At 39.2% G+C, this 15,486-nt stretch overlaps 1 long non-coding RNA gene across 1 annotated transcript; it reads left to right on the top strand.

Moving 5' to 3' along the window:
• Positions 1-1,672: 1,672 nt before the first annotated feature.
• Positions 1,673-4,607, top strand: LOC133134694 (uncharacterized). Its single transcript, XR_009709336.1, has 6 exons — positions 1,673-1,769; positions 2,009-2,089; positions 2,329-2,436; positions 2,667-2,714; positions 3,225-3,362; positions 3,580-4,607. It is a non-coding gene; the product is annotated as an uncharacterized LOC133134694 (long non-coding RNA).
• Positions 4,608-15,486: the final 10,879 nt, after the last annotated feature.

Here is a 15,486-nt window from a genome sequence, read left to right on the forward strand (position 1 = left end):
ACTAGCCGACGTAGCTAATGTGCAAACCACAACCCGCTTTTGCCACATATTTCTGTCAATTTTAAAGACATTTTTTAGGCCTTTTTCAGCTTTATTGGACAGTATAGTATGGAGCGACAGGAAGAATGGGAGCGAAAGAGAGGGGAAGACATGCGACAAATGTCGGACGGTCGGATTTGAACCGTTGACGTCGCGGCTCACAATGAGCATGCGGTCAGTGCTCTACAGGCTGCGCCACTGAGACACCCATTTCTGTCAATTTGAAACGTGCCCCCCAAAAATAAATGTTCATCGTGCGTTTGTTTTGCGCTTTCAGAATCTCTTTTTAATAAAATTGCCAAAATACATTATTGCCGACCATCGAACTGCACATTTCAACAATTCAATGCGGAAAGAAATATAAATAAATAAGTACAGACACCATATGTTAAGCCAAAAACCGAAACTGAGACGAAGAACTGAGAACCAGAACTAAGAGGAAGATTCCACATGCTATCGGTTCTCGTAGGCACGGATGGTGCAGTGGGTAGCACTGCCGTCTCACGCTCCGGCCAGTCGCGCGTAGGTGTAGAGCCCTACAATAGTCACCATGGATTGAATCCGCCCTTTGGCAAACCATGACATAAATAATGGAAACAATTTCTCTGTAAAATTGTCCCATAATCATGTTTGTTGTGTCATTAGATTTGATCTCCAGGTTAAGATAATGAATGGATGGATGAGCAAGTAAGTAAATAAATGAATAATAAAATAAACAAAATAAATAACAGGCAGTAAATAAAAGCCAACTATAGAAACACAACACATCGTTAAAAGAATGTATTCGTATTATTAGGCTATGATATTATGATTATGCCCATTAGGCTATTATTATTAATATTAATATGTACCTAATATGCACTCATATCAAAAGCAATATTAATGTGATAATCAATATAGACAATGTGATTGGTAGCCAAAAATGTGAAATCAATATATGCATTCATGATTGGTAAAATGTACTTAGATCTATAAATGTGATAAATAGACATGCATAGACAATATATACCCATAGAGACATGTGAAAGTTTATTGTTGTATGAAGCCACTCTGTTAGCCACTCACTCTTAATACACTTAATAACGCCACTCACATTTGCATGCACTTATGGAGTAAATAAACACATTTTTTATTTTTATTACCTTTGACACATTTGTTCCACAATTGTTTATCAGTCTTGAAATTGTTTATCAGTCTCAAAAATGAGTGCCAAGAGGAAGATGCATGGGGAGTATCCAAGAGTCTGTAAACAATTATTTCCTGATGTTAACAAGATGGTTTGCCAACCAATGTTATTAAGAATTGTGAGATCATTGTGGCACAGGGAAAACAGACACCTGTTGGGAGGAAATAAGCCTGTTTGGAAACTGTATAAAAGCCTGTCTGTAACTGAATGGATTTTTGGTCACTCTGCAGAGACACCATGGCTTTGAGAATCATCACTGTTAGAGAATAAAGTCTGATATATATACTGAAAGAATCTGCCTTAGCCTTGTTAACGAAAAACTTTAAAGAAATTCTACCACAACATTATTGCTACAGATTTAATTGCGAAACCCAAGACAGGAAATGCAGGAAGTCAGACTACCAAAAAGAGGAGGACCGCAGAAAAGCTGTTCATTTTGTTCTAGCGCTTGGCAGAGCAGTTTTGAAGCAGAGGATGAACTCCTACAGCATGGACACCAACGACAGCCCTCCAAGGGTGACGGCATTCATGCAAAACATTCCAGGTAAGCGCCCTCTGTAAAGAGGAGTAAAACGATTTGGAAAAATAATTTGATTCCACAAGAACATACAGAAGGTGTCGAAACGGACCCGTTTTCTTAGAACTTTCTCCTGATATACTACAGGGGAGGAGACCATTTGTATGCTTGTCCCTCAAATGAAAAAAAGTAATTGGAAATGAGATGTTCTTAAACATCATAAATACATAAAATTATAGCTACTGCTGTGTATTTATGTTTTACAGAGACAGAGAACACTTATTCGAGTATAAATCATCATGTCTACACATGCATGGATGAAACTGCTCCCAGTAACAGGTCAACAGGTATAATTCACACTACATTTTACAATTTAACTATGACTGGGTATTGGGGAGGCATTTCTAGTTAAACCATTAGTGTATCAGTGACAAAAATGTTACCTTCAAGGCTTTGGACTAAATATTCAAATATGAATAATTCTAGAAATGTATGAGGACAGAAAGTATTGGTCATTTGTTTGATGGTTCAGAACGGTTGAATTGGTTAATATTTCACAAGCTTAATTATGAATATCCATTCTCAGAACCCAAGAGCTCTGCTGGGAGGTCTTTGGACAGAAAGGCTTCACTGATCTTTGTCTCTCTGTGGCTCATCACTCTGATCACACTCATCGTTGGACTGGTCCTCTACTGTAAGTCTTTGAGACATTCACAAGACAACAAAATAGCACTGGACTGACAAGAATCAATTACGTTGCTGTGGTTCTTATAGCTGCATGTATGTGAGTATATGGATATGATCGTGAAACGTATCTTCTATCTCTTCATCCCCTCTCCCACACTCCCTCTCTCTCTCTCTCTCTCTCTCTCTCTTTCTCTCTCACACACACACACACACACACACACACTCACACACACGCAGGTGGTCAGAGATCAGCAATACAGAGTGAGCTGGAGGCCCTGAAGCATGGTAATAAAGTATATTTCTCTAAGAGTTACTTCAATTTTCACAATGAGGTATCTTTAAATGTTTTCAATGACACAAATCAAGCTACAGATTTTTTGAAATATTGATAAAATCATCATTAATGCTTTTTTTAAAAAACTTTTTTTTTTTTCAGCCATTGATCAAAACCAGCTGTGTTTTATTTCACCTGAATATTGCAAAGCACTTCAGTTGGTCTAGTAATGTAGATTAATTTTATTTAAAAATTATGGACAGTTCACTGCAAGTAACTTGTTTACAGGGATGTGCTGACTTAGTAGTGCTAGTAACACTGCCCACTTGGACAATTGCTGTTGTTACTGGCTGTTTAGCAGACCATGTGTCAACAATAAATAGAACCAAAACAAACCGCTATACGTGTGAACAAATGTGAACAGTGTGTGTGGCATACTTCAGTAAAAATGTAATAACGCTTCATGAAACTTGGCTTATTGAGCCAGTCAAGGTATTGCTGACCATCCAGTGTTCATACAGGAACATCTAAGGTGGCATTCTCGGCTTCTCTGGTGAACCATACAGAGACAATTACATTGGGGCCACACCCTGAGGATGTCATCCTGGTCTACAAATATGTCACCACCAATGTTGGAAGTGCTTATAACGCATCTTCAGGTACCACGTAAATTGCATGTTTGCATTTTAACATTTAACATGATGAAATGTAATTATTTAGTACATTAAACGGAAAACAACAACAGCAAAATGGTCTCTGCTTCAAAATGCAAAATGCAAAGCTTAAGTGACTAATACATTAATTGGGTGCCTACATATCAAACCAATGCATTCAGCCTGACTTAATTGTTTTAAATATGTTTTTCCCATTGTACAGGCATCTTCACAGTGCCAACAAAGGGCGTCTACTATTTCAGTTTCACTGCCTTTGGATGGAGTACGAATCCTGCTAGAGTCACTCTCTGTTTGAATCATGAACTTTTCATGAGCACCTATGATAACAAACCAGGACCGGGGCGTGGCGCAGCGAACATGATCACACTGCAGCTAGACATAGGAGACATTCTTTACATAAAGCTTCGGTCAAACGCACAACTCCACGATAATGGAAATTTGTACAATACTTTCAGTGGCCACCTGCTCTTCCCCATTTAATTGACAGGAAATAACTAAATGATTTGATAATTATGTACTGAGGACCAGTTCCACAAGACCCTAGTGTCCCCACTGTGGGCACTGTCCTTTTAAATGGTAAACGGCAGGCATTTATATAGCGCCTTTATCCAAAGTGCTGTACAATTGATGCTTCTCCATTCACCCATTCATACACACACTCACACACCGACAGCGATTGGCTGCCATGCAAGGCTCCGACCAGCTCATCAGGAGCATGTGGGGGTTAGGTGTCTTGCTCAGGGACACTTCGACACAGCCTGGGCGGGGGATCGAACCGGCAACCCTCTGACTGCCAGACGACTGCTCTTACTGCCTGAGCCACGTCGCCCCTCGCCCCACACACTTTTATATCTCTTTATATCAACAAACAAAATGTATTTTGTGGCTCTGCACATGAAGCTCTGCAGTTGAAAGCCATTTTAAATGAAGAAACATGACAAGTGACCACTGTCAGGACAAAGCACCACCATATAAGGGGTATACAGGAAGGACAAGATAGCAGACAGCAAGGCTGTTGTGCATCTGAGCAATGGTGCCACCGATAACAAATTAAAGGGTTCTTATTTTCATAAGTTATTTTTAAGCTTTAATATACATAGTAAAAATGCTTTGCAAAAGATTAGGTTACTGGGTCAGTGGAGAATATAACCTGTGGACGCTGTAAAACGCATCTTAACTACTGAGCTGTGACTGCATGATTACTCAAATAAATTGTACTCATATTGCCAATCAATGGTTTCAGTTGAGTGGTTTGTTTAAATGCTGATTGAGGGGCTGTGAATAAGAGACTTATTACAAATTGAAAAATGGGATCTGGTCATTCTGTAATAATAGCAAAATTGTGGGGATGAAAGCCTCCACCTTGTGGAAAAACTATGGTCAGTCAAGTTGCCGGAGGTGGTGATACAACGGAAAAGTTTACAATTCTCTTACTGGTTCAGGATAACAATGTGGGTTCTACTATCATTTTAAAACATGCATTTTTATTCTCTCCTATATGTCTGGTAAACCTGCTTGGTAGAGATTTGATGTGCAGATTAGCATTGGTTGTAGAATGTACAAATGACGGTTTAACAATTGACAGAATTGACAGTGCAGAAAACTTTGAAATGTACTTCGATGCTTGGGATCTGGACAGATGTCCAGGCACAGCTAAGGCCATGTAAATATGCCAGAGATGGAGGAACTAGGAAGTAGCATTAGGTTTTGAGTCGATTTTTCTCTGGATAACCCCTAACAAGAATTTGGAGTTGTAGGAATTTGGTCCTTTGTGAAGTAAAACAAGTAGTCCGACATTCAGGTTAGCAACAATGTATTAAGATAGCAAAAATAGTCTTTAATTACAGTATGAAGCATACCGGGTAAAAGCAAGGCAGTTCAATTACAAAATCATGTTACAAAGGAATGAGCTTTTATGCCCCAAACCTCCAGATGTAAAATACAGGTAGTTGTCCCTGATTGGGTGACAGGCAGATGAATACACATTATCTTGTAGACATATGATGTGACCAAGGAAACCGAATGGTCATTGTCAACAAAGCAGACAGTGAACCCCCTTTGATCATTCAGTATGGGCTTCCTAACCCCCTTTGATCATTCAGTATGATTGAGGTGTTAGGTGACCACCCAAGAACAATGAAGCTGGAAATGTATTCTTCCCTACATAATCCCCCCTTAAACCTTGACCTGTATGCAAACAAGAGAGAAAGGTTTAATTCAGGAACAACACATCCTTATCAAAGTGACCACAGGCTCACCACATAGTGGACTGAAGGAGATATGTTTGACACCACTGGATACCAGGAACAACCACAATGGAGCCGTACCAAGGGAGGGGAGTCCCAGTAGCACTAGGTGCTGACCCTAACCCTAACCCTGTACTCATGATCCTTTTTGTGTTGTTTTATTAAAACCTGAAGGTTGCAAGTCAGAGCCGATGCATCCAGTAACGCCAGTACTGATGCTGCCGTGGCTCCCAGTGTGTGTCTTGGTAGTTCCCCTTTATTCCTGAGGGCCCATTAAGATAGTCGTGAATTCTCTGAATCAATCCCTTTTCATCTGCATTTATCTGTGTAAACAGGTATTGTTATGTACGGTGCAGAGAACCCAGACGCAGACCACAGGATAATCCAAAATCGTAGTTTTAATGTTCAGTCGTCAAAAACCAAGAGATCCAGTACACAGCCAAAAACGAAAAGCAAAAGAATGGTCGAAAAACAAGCAAGAGGTCAAAATCCAGAAAATCACAGGGCGAAGGTACAGAAGGGCAAAAACAAACTCGTAGTCAAAAACACAAAGCGAAAACGTCGAAAAACCAGAAAATCAGAAGTGCAAACAAAACAAGAGGGCAAGGCAGGTACGGGAGTCAAGGCAAAGCGGTGTCTATCAAGAATCTCAATAATAAGGCTTACACAAAATCGGCACTTACTATGATCAACGTTCTGACAAAGAAGCATACTGAGAATGAGGTTTAAATACAAGAGGGAAGGTGACAATCTAGGCGGGGCAGAGGAAAAGGTGGGCTAAACAAATAGACAACAGGTGGGGAAACATAATAGGGTAATAACATAATAACGGGAGGGAGACAAAAACGCGGACTGGATGCACGAAACAAAACATGTAAAACATACGGCTCCGGATTAGGGAGTAGACATTTGCATAGATTGAAGACGTAGTGATAGTTAGAGACAGGTGCGAACACTTCGCTGAAACTAAACGAGTAATGAGGGATAGCATAGGGAGGCGGAGTTACAGAACAGGGCAGAAATTCTAAGAGATAGCGTTAGTGAGTTAGTTACGTGAATATTTCTAAACTACCCAATAAAAGTGATTGTTAGTTAGTTAGACAGACAGTAAGTGTATTAATCGGATTAGTACTGTACAAAACCTAGATTAGTAGTAGTTAGTAAAAATCGTGCTTTACAACTTTTAACTACCAAGAAAAAGCAGGAAGTAAGAATCGCGAGTTTTAGAAAAAATGTTGAAAACCCGAAAACTACCGTAACCACCCGAATAGTGGGACACGCAGACAGGGGAGTGACTAGACTGGTAAACATTCAGACGCAGACATAACAGGAGAGGGCAATAGAGAACTGTAATGGAAAACATAAACCTGGTAACTAAGAAAAATGAATAATAAACTAGACTAAACATGAAAACATACAGAACAAATACAGAAACATTACAGGTATGGCCATAACAAACATCAATGTGTGTGTTGTATGGTTATATGACGGTGGAGCAGTGATGGCATTCTTAACTATGTGTTACATTTTTACAAGCAGTTTGCATTCCCGTTTGTATCTCTTACACACGCAAATACCTTATTTCACATTATTGTCAGCACAATTGCCACAAATAGTTTCATTATCGATTGGCACCCAAACCCTTCTGTACCCTTATGGTTTGAAGTTTGCATTGTCAGTCATATCTTTTGTGTTATGTGCAGCAGCAGAATTTAGATAAAACTTACCTAAAACTTGTTTAAGCTGCTGCAGTATTAAATTCATGTCCTCATAGGTCATGGCTGGAACTGTATAAGAGATTACTGACTGTGTTATACTTTTTTCTGTGTTTTTCAGCCTCACTCCTCAGAGCCTCTACAGTCTCCCCAAGTGTTTCAATTGTTTGCTGCTGTTCAGCACAGTTTCTTTGCTACAGACAAACGGCGTTTCAATTTTGTTTGACCTTGCAACAGGGCTGCAAGTACATTTGCGTGTCTATTTTTTTTACTTTTACATTTACTATTGCGCTGTTCACATGCTTCCTCAAGCCAAATTAGAGGATCTGATTTTTCTAACAGAGATCCATAGGATCCCTCTTTGCAATGTTTTGCAATATACTCAATGGCATACTCCATTATCCTAGGTTCTGAGTACACCTATGTACAATATACCTACTGTGGTGGTTTACCTCAAGGACACAGACTAACCGTGGGTTACCCTGCTGGTACTTTTTCCAAAAAGTCCAGTTCCTCTACAAACACACCTCCCGTTTAACCCTGTAAATCTAACTTCATTGCCAAACAGGTCAGAACAATATATCTACCGTGAACAATATACCAACTGTGATGGTTTACCTCAAGGACACAGGATAAACGTGGGATACCATGCTGGTACTTAAAAAAAAAGTCCAGTTCCTCAACAAACACACCTCCCCTTTAACCCTGTAAAGCTAACTAAACTGTTAAACAGGTCAGAATTTCCGTATTAAATTCACAGGAGAATTCTCATGCTTAAGTCTTGAATTTACTCCTAAATCTGTGCTATTTTTCTCACCTCGGCCACAGCTGACAAATCACACTGTTACACAACCATAAAAATCTATTATCCACAGTGGGATAATGCAGAAAACCTGTAATACAAAAGGTCCCAAGGAAAATTTGTTGAAAGAAGGATTGCGATGGAGGTCCAGTCTGTCTTGTTTCCTTGCAGCAGCAAAAGGTCTATCTTCTCTCCGTGCAACAAACAACGTCCTGGCTTGGTGTGGCTGTGCAAAAGATCTTGGATTCTTCGTTGATAAACAAATTGGGTGGTGTGGATTTTCTTGATGGAAAAGAGAAAATTCTCCAATCGTTGGTCCTTTGTGAAGTAAAACAAGTAGTCCGATATTCAGGTTAGCAACAATGTATTAAGATCGCAAAAATAGTCTTTAATTACAGTATGAAGCATACCGGGTAAAAGCAAGGCAGTTCAATTACAAAATCATGTTAGAAAAAGGAATGAGCTTTTATGAGCATATTTTACACAATATATAGCTGAATATAGGAAACTGCATTATGTAGCAGGTTGTTAACCATTTACATAGGTTGTTTACCATCTATGTAGCAGGTTGTTTACCATTGGCCTCTGCAGGTCTGCCCCAAAAAAATGGCTGATGATTGGACAGGATTTCAATGCCCTTTCCAGGTATAGGGATGTGCCAAACGTGTGGAGGACGTTCACTACTGATCCAAGGGGGGTGGCAATTTGTTAAACTTCTTCCCTTATTATCAATTTGGGATACAGGTGAACCGACTGTTGCACTAAAAGATTTCTAAATCTTAGCAAATAATCAAAAACCAAAGAAACAGATGGGCAACCAAAACAAGAGGGCAAGGCAAATTCGGAAATCAAAACAAAGGGGTGTTGTAAGAATCTCAATAAACAGGCATACTTAAATCTCAGCACTGAATAATGTTCCGACAAATAACACTGCAGAGACTGAGGCTTAAATACATGAGGGAAGGTGACAATCTAGGCGGGGCTCGGGAGAAATGTGGGCTAAACAAATAGACAACAGGTCGGAAACATAATGAGGTAATGATACAAAAACAGTTGAAGACGAAAACGCGCACTTGACGCAGACCACAACAAATGGGGTCTTGTCCGGGATAATTTTGGATAAGGGTGAACCGACTGTTGCACTATAAGATTGGAAAGCCACAACATTATTTACTGGAACTGAAGACAGGAAAGACAGGAAGTAAGACTACGGAAAGGCCCTCAGAAAAGCTATTTATTTAGTTCCTGCGCTCAGCAGGAACAGTTTTGACGCAGAGGATGAACTCCACTCCACGTCAACAGCATGTACACCAACGACAAGCCTCGAAGGGACACGGCATACATGCATAGAATTCCAGGTAAGCGCCCTCGATAAAAAGGAGTGAAACGGCTTTGTGATATAATACCGATTTGTAAAAAATAATTTTATTCCTCAAAAAGATAGGTGTCAAAATGCACCCGTTTTTGATAGAACTTTCTCCTGACATACTACAGGGGAGGAGACCATTTGTACGCTTGTATCTCAAATGATGAAAAGTGACTAGAAATGAGATGTTCTGAAAAATCAGAAATGAACATGAAATATAAAATAACATAAACTAATTAAAAGTATATCTACTGCTGTGTATTTATGTTTTACAGAGACAGAGAACACTTATTCGAGTATAAATGATCAAGATAAAACTGCTCCCAGTAACAGGTCAACAGGTATAATTCACTCTACATTTTAAAATTTAACTATGACTGGGTATTGGGTAGGCATTTCTAGTTAAACAATTAGTGTAGTATATTCCAGTGACAAAAAGTTTAAGAAATGGGTACTTACCTTCAAGGCTTTGAACTAAATATTCAAATATGAATAATTCTCGAAATGCAGAAGGAAAAAATGTATTGGTCATTTATCTGATGGCAGGCTCTTGAACAGATTAGCTGTTTTGTTGATTTTGATTTATTTTCATTTAATGCCAAACAATACTTTATGAAATACCTGGGGAAAGTGTATGGTCATCATGTAGGCCATCCAGTGTTCAGAACAGTTGAATTGGTTAATATTTCTTAATTATGAATATCCATTCTCAGAACCCAAGAGCTCTGCTGGGAGGTCTTTGGACAGAAAGGCTTCACTGATCTTTGTCTCTCTGTGGCTCATCACTCTGATCACACTCATCGTTGGACTGGCCCTCTACTGTAAGTCTTTGAGACATTCACAAGACAACAAAATAGCACTGGACTGACAAGAATCAATTACGTTGCTGTGGTTCTTATAGCTGCATGTATGTGAGTATATGGATATGATCGTGAAACATATCTTCTATCTCTTCATCCTCTCTCCCACTCTCCCTCTCTCTCTCGCCCTCCCTATCCCTCTCTCCCGCTCTCTCTCTCACACACACACACACACACACACGCACACAAGGTGGTCAGAGATCAGCAATACAGAGTGAGCTGGAGGCCCTGAAGCATGGTAATAAAGTATATTTCTCTAAGAGTTACTTCAATTTTCACAATGAGGTATCTATAAATGTTTTCAATGACACAAATCAAGCTACAGATGTTTTTAAATATTCATAAAATCAATAATACTTTCAAAAAAAAACAAAAAAACATTTTTGCCACTGATCAAAACCAGCTGTGTTTCATTTCACCCGAATATTGCAAAGCACTTCATTTGGTTTAGTAATATAGATTAATTTTCCTAAAAAATAAATTATATACAGTTCACTGCAAGTAACTCTTCTGATCATTCCATTGAGTACTGACAGAATTCTGAATCAGCAGCAATATAATAACAGAAATTACAAACAAATTAGTACATTTCATTGCTTAATTAATGTCCCTGAACTAGACTCACAGTGTCTGCCATTTTTTATTTTTTTTATTTATTTGACCTTTATTTATACAGGGAAGTCCCTTGAGAGCAAGCTCTCATTTTCAAGGGTGCCCTGTTTACAAAAAACATATATAAAAGATACAGGTTGCAACAGACAAGATAAGAGCAGACAAAAAAATAAGTTATAAAAAACAGATAATAAGTGATAAGACACTAAAAATCAGGTAAAACACGAGCAGTTCTCAATCATGGTACCCACGAGGAGCACTCTAAAAGAGTCTAGAGAAACAAAACGATCCAATTTTAGAGTGTCCTGGAGCCTATTCCACTTGTCCGGAGCATAGTGAGAAAAAGCAGACTTTCCATATTCTGTCCTCACGCGCGGAATGAGCAATCTGATGTGTGACTGCGAGCGTGTTCGGCAACTCATAGAGTTGTGAATGAGGAGCGAGGATAAATACGATGGGAGTTTACCAATTAGAGCTTTATAGATGAATAGAAGCGAATGTAGCTCTCTTCGTGCAGTTAGGGACGACCAACCCAATTTTTCGTACAAAACACATCGGTGAGTAAGAAAACCATCACCCGTTACAAAGCGCAGAGCACTATGATACACAGCATCAAGCAGCTTCAAAATGGCTGGAGAAGCATGCATATACACAATATCACCATAATCAAAAACAGACATAATTTTGGACTGAACAATGGATTTCCTGGTTTGAAGAGAAAAACAGGATTTATTCCTGTAAAGAAAGCCAATTTTAACCCTCAGCTTCTTTATAAGATGTTCAATATGTGTGCGAAAAGAGAGCTTGGTATCCAGCCAAATACCCAGATATTTAAATGAGTCGACACAATCAATTAGTTCTCCCTGCAGAGAGTGGAGAGAAAGGCTATTGTTAACAATTGACGATCGAGAGAAAAACATCCATTTAGTTTTGTTTGAGTTTAAGACTAATCATGCAGAGATCGTTGGAAAATGTCGAAGGCTGACTGCAGGCTTGCAGCTGCCTGAGCTGGGGTGGGACCAAAGCAATAAATTATTGTATCGTCCGCATAATAATGGACATTAGTGTGTACAGAAGGGAAAAGAATATTATTTATATAAAGAGTGAATAAAATTGGACCAGTAATGGACCCTTGTGGGACACCCTTAACAACAGATAAAGAGCTGGATCTAAGATTGCCAGCAACAACTGACTGCTTTCTCCCAGACAAGTAGTTAGAGAACCAACTAAGAGAAAGGTCATCCAGGCCAATGGAAGCTAACATACTTAACAAAATACCATGATCAACAGTGTCGAAGGCCTTAGACAGGTCGACAAAGAGGGCAGCACAATGTTGGCGATTATCAAGACCATTCACAATATCATTAATGACGAGGGAAGTGGCAGTAACAGTGCTATGACCGGGTCTGAATCCTGATTGGTGTGAGTGTAGGATATTGTATGCGTCTAAAAAAGCCCGCAGCTGTTCAATTGCCAGGGTTTCTAAAACCTTAGCTAGGCAGCACAGTCTAGAGATGGGACGATAATTGTTTAGGTCACTAGTGTCACCCCCTTTGAACAGGGGCACGACCTGTGCGGACTTCCAGACCGTTGGGATTTCACCGGAGATAAAAGTTAGGTTAAAAATGTGAGCAAGCGGGGAGGCGACCAGGTGAGCACTGAGACGCAAAAGATAAGGGGCTATGTCATCCTCACCCTTAGACTTTTTAATATTCAGATGGGAGAGTGCCATGAAAACTTCATAGTCACTAACCGGTCTAAAAGAGAATCTATTAGCAGGAGGGGGGGGGACCGAGAGGTTTTCGGCCAATGACGGGTCATGGACGTGTCCCGGCGAGACCGTATTGGCTGATAGCCTATCGAATAGAAGGCCAGAAGCTACAAAATGTTGGTTAAATGCGTCGCACATTATTGATTTGTCTGAAATTACATCATTCTCATAGCTAATTTGAGGTGGGAGAGTAGAGGTGAATCCAGATTTAAGTGATTTTACAGCTTTCCAAAAACTGGCTGAGTTTCCTTGGGCATTTGCAAATGAAGATAAATAGAAATCAGATTTGGCTTTCCTGACTATACTAGTACTTTTATTCCGCATTTTCCTGAAATGTAACCAGTCTGTCGGATTACCAGTAGATCTGGCAGTAGTCCAGGCGGAGTCTCTGAGTTGAAGGGTTTCGATGACTTCCTCAGAGATCCAGGGACTAGAGCGATTTTTTACTCTGAGATTTTTATAAGGAGCATGCTTATTAGTGATGGAATTAAAAATATGGGAGAAGTGGTCAGAAGCTAACTCGGGATCAGGGATTAAGCATAATTTATCTAAATCAGAGTGGGATAAATCATGTAGGAAGCCTTGTTCTATAAAATCTTTAAAATTACGCTTTGTGATGAGGTGACCATTGGATTTATTAGCTTTGACTAATCTAACACAAGCTATAGGGCAGTGGTCGCTAATGCCTGGTGCAAACACCCCGCACTGAGGATATTTAAATGGCCTATTAGTTCATATAATATCAATTAGGGTGGATCTAGATGGAGATTTGGCATTTGGTCTTGTGGGGTGTAAAATAAGTTGAGATAGATCTAAATCTAAGCAGAGCTGTTTAAGACTAGTAGAGCTATCAGAGAGCCAGTCCATGTTTAAATCGCCCAGCACCACCAATTCGGAAGAGGCATACATAGATAACACCTTCCCCAACTCATCTAATGCTGATGTTGGCGCAGAGGGTGGGCGATAAACACCAGCAACCACAATATGGACGTCACCACCCAAACAAACATCTAAAACTAAACACTCAAAACATTTCGGAACATTTTGAAGAACTATTCATGGTTTTCAACAGCGGTACCACTTGTATGGTCTTCATATCATACGTGCACTCAGAAATGACCCAATCTCAGTGGACTCAATTGTATTTTAATCCCTAAATTAATAATAATCAACAAACTGTCACTGATTAATAAATCAAATAGCTGTTTCTCTACTTCACAGTTCAGAAATGCTGCATTTCATCAGTCTACACCAATCATTGTACCTTGATGGTGTACCGATTTTATAAAAATACAATATGAACTATAATGGTAGGGTCATTCTAGGAAAAGCAGAAATGAAAAAAGAAAGTTCACTTTTGATGACAATACGAGGGTTAACTAATAGCTGACTTAACAGCTCTCCACTAAACAGTCACCCAATCAGTGTGAATCAGAATATCCATGAACCATGAGAGCATAGGTATTTTCACACTTGTTTACAGGGATGTGCTGACTTAGTAGTGCTAGTAACAATGCCCACTTCCTGACAATTCCTGTTGTTACATTATGTTATGTGTCAACAATAAATAGAACCCAAAGAAACCGATATACAACAAACAAATGTGAACAGTGTGTGTGGCATACTTCAGTAATAATGTAATAGTGCTTCATGAAACTTGACTTATTGAGCCAGTCAAGGTATTGCTGACCATCCAGTGTTCATACAGGAACATCTAAGGTGGCATTCTCAGCTGCATGTATGTGAGTATATGGATATGATCGTGAAACGTATCTTCTATCTCTTCATCCTCTCTCCCACTCTCCCTCTCTCTCTCTCTCGCCCTCCCTATCCCTCTCTCCCCCTCTCTCTCTCTCTCTCACACACACACACACAGGTGGTCAGAGATCAGCAATACAGAGTGAGCTGGAGGCTCTGAAGCATGGCCCTCCCACAGAAATTGGAGGTAATAAAGTATATTTCTCTAAGAGTTACTTCAATTTTCACAATGAGGTATCTATAAATGTTTTCAATGACACAAATCAAGCTACAGATGTTTTTAAATATTAATAAAATCAATAATACTTTCAAAAAAAAAAAAAAAAAACATTTTTGCCACTGATCAAAACCAGCTGTGTTTCATTTCACCCGAATATTGCAAAGCACTTCATTTGGTTTAGTAATGTAGATTAATTTTCCTAAAAAATAAATGATATACAGTTCACTGCAAGTAACTCTTCTGATCATTCCATTGAGTACTGACAGAATTCTGAATCAGCAGCAATATAATAACAGAAATTACAAACAAATTAGTACATTTCATTGCTTAATTAATGTCCCTGAACTAGACTCACAGTGTCTGCCATTTTGAAGAACTATTCATGGTTTTCAACAGCGGTAACACTTGTATGGTCTTCATATCATACGTGCACTCAGAAATGACCCAATCTCAGTGGACTCAATTGTATTTTAATCCCTAAATTAATAATAATCAACAAACTGTCACTGATTAATACATCAAATAGCTGTTTCTCTACTTCACAGTTCAGAAATGCTGCTTTTCATCAGTCTACACCAATCATTGTACCTTGATGGTGTACCGATTTTATAAACATACAATATGAACTATAATGGTAGGGTCATTCTAGGAAAAGCAGAAATGAAAAAAGAAAGTTCACTTTTGATGACACTACGAGGGTTAACTAATAGCTGACTTAACAGCTCTCCACTAAACAGTCACCCAATCAGTGTGAATCAG

Source organism: Conger conger, chromosome 8 (genome assembly GCF_963514075.1).
Source record: "Conger conger chromosome 8, fConCon1.1, whole genome shotgun sequence".
Taxonomy (NCBI): Eukaryota; Metazoa; Chordata; class Actinopteri; order Anguilliformes; family Congridae; genus Conger; species Conger conger.